Here is an 11,207-nt window from a genome sequence, read left to right as displayed (position 1 = left end):
CACAGTTGAGTCAGTGTGTTCTTTGATACATCGTAGACATTGTCAAGGTCCAGTGTATGTTCATATATTCTGAATGCTTCTGTTGGTCACCAAGGTACTGTAGCACTTGCTAGAGCAAGTCACTTTTCTTTTGACTTCAAACAACTCTTCTATTGCCAGAATAGGAATGGGCTACTTTAACTATGAGAAGTGGTTTTAGTTGAGCCAGCAGAAGAGACTGAGATTAGTTGCAGCGTAACACTTCAGTGACTTGAACTCCATTGCAGAAATGCATTTAGGTGTTCAGGTGTTAATTCCTGCAGCGGCTCCCCTGTACAAGCTTGCTGCTGTTGTAAACAAGTGAAGGGTCATGCTCTTGTCTCTGGCTTTGGCAGCCATTTTATCTCCAGCTGTGCCCTTCATGTTCCACCACTGTTCATGCTACAAAGACAGTGGTCTGTGACCCAGGCTAGAGTTGGTAGAGGTGAACTATACTCTCAAATGTCTTCACAGAAAAAGGAAGCATCGCTCACAGCTGTATATAAACCTGCTAAACTAGCTCAAGTGCTAGAATTGTATTCTCATGACTGACATCAAGTGACTGAGATGCACGTACTTTGCTCTACTGTTCCTGCTCTACACAATCAATTGTGGATGGTCTGGCACCTTGAGCTGACGTATTTAAAGGCCTTGAATGAAAACGGAGCGACTGTGAAGAGAGCTGCAGCTACTCTGCAACCTCAGTCGTGAATTCTATTGCTGTAGTCGCACATCTCTGGCACTGAGGGGGCGACTGTACTTCACTGTCAGTTGTCCTAAGTTTCAGTCAACACATGACTGAGCTAGCGTTGGTCCTGTAGGCTTTAACCTCATTAATATCTTAATGGCTTTACCACAGCAGTGTAATGAGTAGCATTCTTCAGTATTGGCTTCCTAAAATCCATCTACACAGTAATATGTCTAATAGACTTCCCAATACCTGGCAGAAGAGTTCAAACAGTGGAAATCTTCCGTGTAAGCTCTCCAATAGCTTAAAAGGTCACGTGTGAGAACAGAAAGTCGTCTGCTCATGGCCATCAGGTGCTTAATACTATATTACAAATGTCTGAGGCAATTCTTGTGCATAAAGGGTGGAATAATTCTACAGCTGCTTAATATGGCAAGCTTAAAAGCAGATGTGGTTAAGACAAGCAATTGTAGTAAGGTAAGGTTTTCTTACTAGAATAGGGTTTTTTTGCTGTGCATCTGCTCTGTCTCTAGATCCCTGGTGAAGAACGCTACCCACAGACTGCCGATAGCAACTAGTTGCTGACGTACATGTCAAGAATCCCATTTGGAAGGGCAAAATTGTTCTTTCCACAGTGAGCTGCACATAACCATATGAGCATACGACTTGTTAATATGTAATCTATTTTCTGCTACAAAGAGGACACTTTACCAGGATGGAGATTTAAGGTTCTCAAGTAGTTGTATAAGCTATGCACAACTTGAAGATGAGGTTTTGTGTGTTGGACTCAACATGTGAGTTACCCTGTGGCTACCCTGACAGCACCAGTATTAGTATCTTGCAGCATAAAATAACAAGTTTTGTTAGGGAACCATCAGTAGTATGCTACTCTGCATCTTGTGTATTTTAAAAGCAGGTATTTGTTGCTAACGACTTATTTGAGACTTTCTATTGAGGGCAAGATACATTTCTAATGTTTGAAAATGTTCCCTCCATCCCACAAAAAGAAAAAACAGGAAGCAATACCATCTTTGTAAAGGCAGTAGAGTTTTGTTTTTTTAAAAAAAAAAGTTAATCACCATTTACAACTTCATGTAAAAGTTTATTTACAAAACAGCATAAATAATTTGTTTTATTTCACCAGTAACATCATCTTCCCTTTAAAGAGGACTGATTCTCTCCTGTCCTGAACATTAATAAATTTGCTTAAGAAATGGCTGTAAAATTAATTTGCTTTACTAAACTAAGTTGCTACTAGCTGTTTTACAACTGATTCATGGCTTCCTTTCCACATCTTTTATTACAGTAGTTTAAACTTCAGGATTTTCTTTGAACTTCATTCAGATGTAACATAAACAGATTTTTAACAATCCCTTTAAGTTAAACTTTTATTCTTGTCTTTCTTTAAACTGACAAGGGTGCTACATGATAAAATAACCCAGTACAGCTGCCTGCCTTGTTTGGTCTGAATTTGAATGTGTGTCTGCATTTGAATGAAGAATCCTCTCCCTCCTTTGCTTCTGGCAGTGTCCTTCTCTCACTGTTTAAATACTGCCTTGGGGGCACGCTTGCAAAACCTACAGTAGGCAGGTGGATCCCGAATCCTCCAAGCTGCCGTTTGGGTGAAGCACCTCACCTGTGGCTTCACAAGACAAGGTGGCAGAGCGAGGGGGAAGGCCCCCTTGGGGTATTGTGGCACTGGAGGGGAGCTGCAGCTCCTGCCGTGCTACTGCTGAAGCATACAGCCTGCACCCCCAGCACTGCCTGGCGAGCAGCCGGAGGGGACCGCCCCTGTGGTGCGCGGTAGGGAGGTTTTGGTTCTTCCACTTAGAGTGAAGGCTGTTAATCTAAAGCATCCAATCTGTTGATAAGATTCCTTTGTATCGTCAGCATTTAAATTACTTTTTTTTTTTTGAAATGTCTCAGTGTGCTTTACTCCAACCTCTGCTATAGATTCTTCCTGTTACTAACCGTTCTTAAATACACCATACTCAAGGCGGGGGGGTTCTTTAAGTGTAATTTCAGGAAACAGGCAAGGAGCTGGCAGGAGACTTTGTTTCCTAAGTATTTTTTGACACTAGTGTGAGAATTTTACAGCCTTAACAAATCTTGGAATCTTTACACTTTTCAATGCTCTGGTTATCCATGCCTTTCAGTTAACTGACACTAGCGTTCAAAAATGAAACCATTTTACAAATATGCTGCGTTTGCTGGTTCAAAGCACCTCGCCAGCTGCTGTAGGAAAAGCAGCTAAATTCAATTCCTGTAGATTAGTGTCATCATGAACCTCATTCCTCAGAACAGGGCTTTCATTTTTGTGCTACCATGCTGTAATACTTCTGTGAGCCCGCCGAAACGGAAGCTCAGATGCCCAAACTTCAGTTGTGGGTCAGTACGGTGTCCACACACTGTAATATGCTACCACTAGCTGTGAGTTTTCTTTAATTGGATGGAAGGATATTATGTTGTCTCTTACACTTTTTTTTGTTACGCTAAGTTTTCTAGCCTTTCAGGCACCAGAAGCCAGAAGTTCTCTGTCAAAAGAGGTACTAAAACCCATGTTGCTTAACAAAAGGCATTTAGTGCCTTGTAAATTTTCATTTCAACACCCAAGACAACATTTGGAGTATAAATACAAACTCAGTACGCTAGAGAATGTGTGGTAGCTGACTCTTAGCTGAATTCTTAATTCTCCACAGTTGAAATTTGAGGACTTCGACCACTTATTACACATGTAAATAACAGTGAAAACAACTAAATGTGACTATTAGCACTGCAAAATACTAAACTGGGTATGCGGTCATGTGACTTACCTGATGCAGTTATTAAACCCTATTTTCCATCTTCCTGGTCAGAAGGAAATCCATCAAACAGTGAAAAGCAGGAATCACTGCAACATGAAGAATCGTTTTAAACAAAAATGCAATTAAGAGCTATACCCACTGGCCACCTCTACAAAGTGATGAAATGGTTTAATTAAATTAATAAAAAAAGGCGGTAGTCCCTGAATGTTGCATAGTTGGAAAAGTTCATTTACATAGTCTAACCATATCTCCACAGGATGGGGGGAGGGAAGAGATGGGAGTGTTAGAATTTAAAGCAGTGTTTTAAGTATGCAAAATGTTTACTATGTATGTAAATGGGATTCTTCTTAGTGACAGATCATGTGCAAATTGACAATACTTCAATTTATTTTTGAATGGCAATATAGATTGTCAAGGTTGTGTATAATTATAATAAATATATCAACTGCTACTTGAACCATAAATGACCACCCAGGACCTCATTTTTACATCAATGTTCTTAAAAGATGTCTGATGCCATGGATTGATACAACGTACGGTTGTCCAAAAGACCACAGGTAAGAAATAGGCATTGTTGGTGGCTCACCCTGTCCTGCTTGCTTAGTCAGGTGTGGTTTCTCTCATGCTTCTCTGTCCCAGCCAGCTGCAGACTCTCTTCTGCTGACACGCTCCACCAGACGAGTTACCTATGAACGCTGTGACTCTCCGTTCCACCCGCTGCAGCCCAAACGTGGTGCTGCTTTGCCTCGGGGGAACTCCAGTCATTTTTCACATCTGCAATCACATCTGTGCATTTGGATGGGCACAAATTGCCAAATTTCAAGTAATTCAGCTCTCAGGTATGATTTGTTGCCACATACAAACAAGTTCAAAGTAGTTTTCCTGTGTCTCGAACTGCTTGGGGAAGTTGATGGCTTTGGGTATTGTTGGTTCTCTGAGAAGATCCTGAAGTGCGGCACTAAAGCAGCAGTCCGTGGGCTTACTCCAGGAGTTCTTTTCATGGCTTGGCAGTGCGATGGGAATTCCTCCACACTCCACCAGTATGCGATGGCTGCGGAATGTCTGCATAACCTATACAAATGTATCAAAACACAACATGACTCAACATGTTCATATCCATCTTCCTCAATACACTTTAAAAGCTTCACGAAGTCTGCCATTTCTTCCAGGCTTTTCATACTTGGATCTCAATAAAGAAATAAAGTCTAATAAAACATTTCAATGATATCATTAATTTCACAGGTGGCAAAAGGTCCTTCCTTTAAAAAAAAAACGCCCCATTATCTGTTAGACACAATTAAAAGCTCCCCAAAACATCACAAAATAGATGCGAGAGTTCTGAAAATCCTGTTTTCTCTCTCATACATATTTGTGTCCTTTCTATTCCTGCATCTTGCCTGAGCACTAGCCAAACAACAGTTTCTTTGCCCTACTTTATGTGCTACAATAATAATACTAAAACCAGAAGTTTAAATAAGAGGATTTTAAGTAATAAACCACACCAGCCTGACAATTTTCAGGACAACAGTCTAATTCCTCAGCAGTTTCATGTCTCTTCTCCCTTTGGAGGAGTGGATTATGAGCAATTAACCAGCCACAGAAAAGCTGAAAATCCCTCAGCTATCAGAGGACTCAGATTTTACAAGATTAGGCCCGTAAATATTGCTGGTGCTTCCCACAGCATGGGTATCAGTAGCAGGACACCCAGGAACAAACACTGCCGTGGAAGTTGATCCACAAGGGCCAGCAGTTCCCAAAGTTTGGCCCGTGCAAACATTTCCCCCTACGCCCCAGAGCCTCCTCACAGGAGGACAAAGTAGGGCCATGAGCTTTCTCCAAAAATCACCTGCAAAAATAAAAAAGTCAGGGGCACTGGTCTCAGTTTTATTAACAGAAATATTTTACGCTTCTGAGTCAGCAGCTATTCTGTCTATAACATAAACACCATCCTGCAAGTTCTTATTAAGTAAGGGTTAACAACCTGCTCATCAGATACTTCAGAAAAGTCAGTGGCATTACCTTTGCTGTTTTTTAGTGTTAATTTACAAGGAATAAACAACCCAGCTTATCTGTTGCTTGTGTGATGTATACTCATCTAACCCAACACATGATAAAAATAGCCTCCTGCCTGTATTAGAGACTAATGCTCTTGGAAAGCTCAGGCAGATGACCACTCAGACAGCACGAGGGAGTAGAAAACCAGTAGTTCCATACATCTCCTACCCTACATCTATGGAATTTCTGTTCGAAGTTTCAAGTCAGACTTCTGTTAGAAGATCTGGGTATTCTAATACTTAGAAAACAAAATCTAAACAAAAATTTAAAAAAGCCACGCTCCCACCTGTAACAGTTATCCACAGGGACAAAAAAGGTATCTTAGTGCCACCCACAGCACGCAGTAAACTGTGTGAGTAGATACATCCATACAGTAGCAATAGCCAGTTTCACAGACACCTGGTGGTATTAACTCTGAACTGAACCATTTTCTTTAATATGTCCATGAACTCTATTCCTTTTTGCACTTTTTTTTCTTTTTTCCCCTCTCCTAGTAATTTATTTTATAAACTGCATCTAAGTTCTTCAGTTCGAATCGAAAACTCTCCCTGACTGTTGCTTTTTCAAAAGCACTTTCCTGTAACATCAAGCAGTTGACAAACACCTGAGAAAACTTACCAGGCTGACATCTCTGGGCGTTAACATTACAGCAGAGGAAGTATTCAGTGTCAAACAGAAGAAAGCAGAGTGCCCAAGAGAGAACACTGGTTTTTCATTGCTTCCTCCAGCTCCCACACGCCTGCTCCCTCTCCACAAAGCACTCGTTCCTGTCCAGGCAACTCACCCCATCCAGGCACATATGTAGTTACTCCTCTGCTTGCTGTTGTGAAAAACAGAAAAACAGTCCTCCAGAGGACTGCTGCCATAAAGAAACATGGGATTTTCTCCCACGTAACAAGGGATAGGACAAGAGGAAACGGCCTCAAGTTGCGCCAGGGGAGGTTTAGACTGGGTATTAGGAAAAATTTCTTCACTGAAAGGGTCAAGCATTGGAACAGGCTGCCCAGGGAAGTGGTTGAGTCACCATCCCTGGAGGTATTTAAAAGACCTGTGGATGCAGTCCTTGGGAACATGGTTAGGTGGACTTGGCAGTGCTAGGTTTACGGTCGGACTCGATGATCTTAAGGGTTTTTTCCAACCTAAATGATTCTATGATTCTATGATTCTAAACCCAGGTCTTTTCTCTGAGGGAAGCATGAGAAAAGTAATGTAACACAGATTTAGTCAGGGCGTGATCAAAACTGCTCTCCCCAATAAAGTGTACTCAATGACCATCCCTCTATAATGAACAGAAAACTCAATGTATTCCTCACAGAATAAAAGGTGCTCAGCTACCCACTCCTTCAACCCTGGTACCTTGCTTCACTTCCATTCCCTCGCACACGAGAGAAGCTGAAGCACACCATACCCCTGAGGTAGGAAGGATGAAACGCAATACCCGGCTAGGGAGAGAGGACTCAGGGCACGCGGGCTAGGAGCACACCTCAGCAGAAATGACGGCAGGCAGGGCCACGCAGCTTTGTGAAAAGGGTACAATCTACATCCAATCCTCCTGAGTCCTTTCCTCTCCCCGCATCTTCCCTGAAGCAAGGGCTCTGATGGGCTGTGGGGAAACTCACTGTTACCTCTGCACTCCTAAAGCCGTGAGCCCCTTACAATATACAACTCGGGAAAAAATGTTTTTTCTACAAGAACTGACAAAATAGTGGCGCGCAGAGACCTGGCTGCCTCGCAGACTGTGGAATCCAGAGCAAAGGAAATAGTTTGTGAGGTTTCTTTTTCACTATACATATGCATAATTCCCACAAATTATAAGGCTCAAGGTTCCCCTAATTCTTTCTTCCCTAATCCTTGTTTCCTGAAGCTCCTCACCCTGGACACCATGACATTCTCTACAGGAACAGGGAGGAGACCCCAATTCTCTTGCGCTGCACATAATCAGCTGGGCTTTATTTCCTCAGTAACAGCAGGAGTTTAAATTCAAGCGAAATCCAAACTCCCTCCTGTCATGAAAGTGCTATTCTTCAAGGAATCTCTCATTTACATAAGACCTTCAATGACTTCTCTCTCCAGCATTTTCATAATTCTACGTTTGACCAGCGCTTTGACCCAACCTTAAATTCCCCAGAAAAAAACCCAGAGGCAAGAGGATATTATACTTATTTTACAGTCAAACACACATTTTGAAAAAAAATAAAAATAAAAATCCCAAACAAACCCCCAAACCTCAAAGACAATTACTTAAGTAAAGGGTGGAGTAGGAAAATATAAAGTCCCAGCATTTACAAGCAGATAAATACATACCTAGAGACAAAAGTGCAGTACATTTTCCTCTCTTTTGAGTATAAAAACAAAAAGGAGAGTAAATGCAAATTTTTATTTGTCTCAAACATTTTCAGTAAGTCAACAGGCAAAATTTAATAAAACAACTCCATTTCCACTTATACCTTCCAGAAGAGGATCACACGTTAAAATCAAGTAGAAGCTATGAATGAAAAAAGTCCTAAGACTTCTGAACACATTCCGTATAGGTAGCCAAAACTACTGCAACCACCGGAGAAAAGGTTTTCAGAAAAAGTTTACAGATACTGCAGATATCTACACACACGCCGAATTAGGTAGGAACAAAGAGGACTTTTCATAGCTCAGTATATTTTGCAAACAACTTTTCTAGACACTGATTTAAATAAGAAAACACAGAAACATGTTTTTCCTAACTTTTTACTTACCTAAATCTTGTAGAGCTGTCTCAGAGGGAGCTAACCTCTACTACTTCTTGATTTGCTGTCACCCCTTCCTAAATTCCTCTCAGCTTTCTCCCAGGAGACAACAGCTTTACAAATATGTAAATAAAGGCTTAATGTGAGCTCCTTATTATCCTTACAAATGACAAAAACCCAAACAAACATGCAGTTTGACTCCCAAATCAATGAGGTTCTACGTAGCCAACAATTGCAAAAGAATAATTTTGTAGTTATAAGGCATATAAAGTTGAAATGGAGGTCACTGACCAATTCTGCAATGATTTACACAGATCGTTACATGAACATGGCGTGATTAATCCTACTGGTGTCACTAGGGCTGCCTGCAATACACAGAGTGGAGCACAATTTGTGACTCTTCACGAAGTTGAGCCTAGGACTCCAATGAAGAGGTCTCATGCAACTCGCTGCCATCACTTTCCAGAACAGAACTGTATTTTAGGACTTCGTATGCTCACATCCTTCACTTCAGCCCAAACACAGCTTTTGGTCTTCAGTTCTGTGCCCCTTCTTAAGCATCTACACTCTCCACTCTCTTTTCAGGTGTAAGGAACAAACAGGTGTATGTGAAAATATGGATTCTGTCATTTCTTACGACTCACTCAAGTAACAGTTCGACAAGTCCCAGCAGACACTTCAAAAAGGGGCAGATGTTAGTCACTCATCAGTTTAGCCATAGGCACAAGAACTGCACCCGTTAATATTTCTATTCTGCAGGCAGTCAGAGAAATATCATTTGCTTCATGAATATGGTAGTCTTTGAACTCTGCACGTTTTAAAAGAGGAGTCGTCACAATTCAAATACGTTAGAAGCAAAACACAGAACATTTTACTTGGGAAGTTTAGTCCCTCAAAAACCTTCCAGTGACACTGTACAGGAAATACAAGCCCCACCTTGCAATTTTTTCTCTTCCAGGGAGGCCTTTCCGTCCATACAGATGTTTTTTTAAAGGACAGAGAATATTATTGGACTGGCTTTACCACCAAAAAGGCAAGCTGAAGTTGGCCATAAGGTAAAAAAAAAAAACCAAATAAAAAAATTGTTGTCAACTAAGAACTCCAAACTTGTGTACTGAAGCTTGTTTTCCATTCATGCAATGGAAGCACAGACTTCCTACCCTGCAAATCCAGCTGGTGGGATGCTCTCCATTGCAGGTGCCAGAGGAAGGCACCCTCCACCCACACCTCGGCCACGCCGCAGGAGGAAGGAGCAACTGCGCTTACTAAGGAGCAAAACCTTCTCAGCGAACGCTCCAGAACGGCCCACTGGACAGAGCTGTTCAGAGATGCAGGTGGAGGCACACCTGGTCTTCTCTACCTGGCCTGACTTCAGGCTTGAGTTAGCGATGGAGCTGCTCAAGCTCTACTGGCCTGAGACAGTGCCACGTACGCACACAAGAACGACTGAGGGCTGGGAATCAGAGAGCAGAACAGCACTACATTTGGAGATTTAGTTACTTCCTAAATTAGGCTGAATTGGAGGTTTTAGAAATCACAGTTTTCGATTTAGGAATCTAAAAGTCGACATTAAGACTTCAGGTGTTCAAGGGGGATTTATTTGACCTGGTCTGTCATGGGAAAGTTTCATTTTCTTCCATATTACCGAAAGTATGAAATACACATTTATAAATATAATTTGATGTGTAGAAATATAAAATGTATCTAAATTCACTAAGTTGCCAAGTCTATGGAAATTTTAAAAATAATTTTCTTATAACTTTAAATAACAGAAATACAGTATTTGCATTTGTCTTTGCTCGCAAGGAAATAAACAACCACACTCTAATTTGCTAAACTACCATCACAGTGCTTTTTCAATACAAACTAACTGAGCTCAGACAACAGAAACTGATTTTTCAAGTAACTTCTTGCTACATCATCTTAGTGATATAACAAGCCATTAGAGAAGTATTTTGTCTTGCTCTCCTTTAGTATCATGTCAGAAAAAACACCACAACGACCTGTTTGGCACAAAAAGGGCACTGACAAATGTCATTTGTCTTCATATGCTAAACTGCTGATCTAAATCCTTTGTAAACAATCGGACAAATGCATAAATTACATCTTCATGCTCAGGTGACATTTTGTTTTCATGGATAATGTCAATAAACCGATTTTCAAAACCAAAGGGGCAGACAGATGCCCTGATGGTGAAGTATGAACTGAAAAAAGGAAAAAAAGAATATTATTAGGATTTCAGTCAGGCATACTACAATGTAACTGATATTTTGTTGAGGAAGCTTTCAAAGCTCCTACTGCATCCCTTATTATGCTTTTCAAATCCACCTGAATAACCTTAGCAGATATCACTACCCAAGGGATTTAGCTTCTTTGCAAATCCAGCTGCTTGCTCGGTAACTAAGTGCTAGTTACAACTAAAAATAGCTTCAAAGGGAGTCAATCAAAATTTCTGACATAATAGCCTAAGGAAATACTGAATAGTTTTTTATTTAAATTGGTTATTAGCCCTCAGTATCCAAATAGCAGTGTTGCTGCGCAGAAAAATCTGTCCTCTAGTTTTAAGATTGTATCACTTTACAAGGCAGTAAGGGGACGCAATGCAAGTGCTAACCCGTAAGTATCTGCACTGATTTGAAGCTCCTTCATCTGTGTTGTGATGATGTTATTTTCACTTTGGTGTGAGGAATTCTTTTCATTGATGTAAGCGAGGTTTGTGAAAATTGTGTCATGAATTTAATGATAATTCTAGACCAAGCTAGGCCTTCTTAAGAAACAGTTCAAATACTGAGACCACCCTTTCTTACAGAATTTATTTTGCCTTGCAAAAGTTTCCTCTATTAGAATCTATTACTTAGTGATCACAAGTGCTGTGCAATCAAAAGAATCACAGAAAATGCATCTGGAAAGAAATTTTAGAGG

This window comes from Calonectris borealis, chromosome 4 (assembly GCF_964195595.1).
Source record: "Calonectris borealis chromosome 4, bCalBor7.hap1.2, whole genome shotgun sequence".
NCBI classification, from domain to species: Eukaryota; Metazoa; Chordata; class Aves; order Procellariiformes; family Procellariidae; genus Calonectris; species Calonectris borealis.
The sequence above is the reverse complement of the archived record's forward strand: the minus strand, read 5'-3'. Positions refer to the sequence as shown.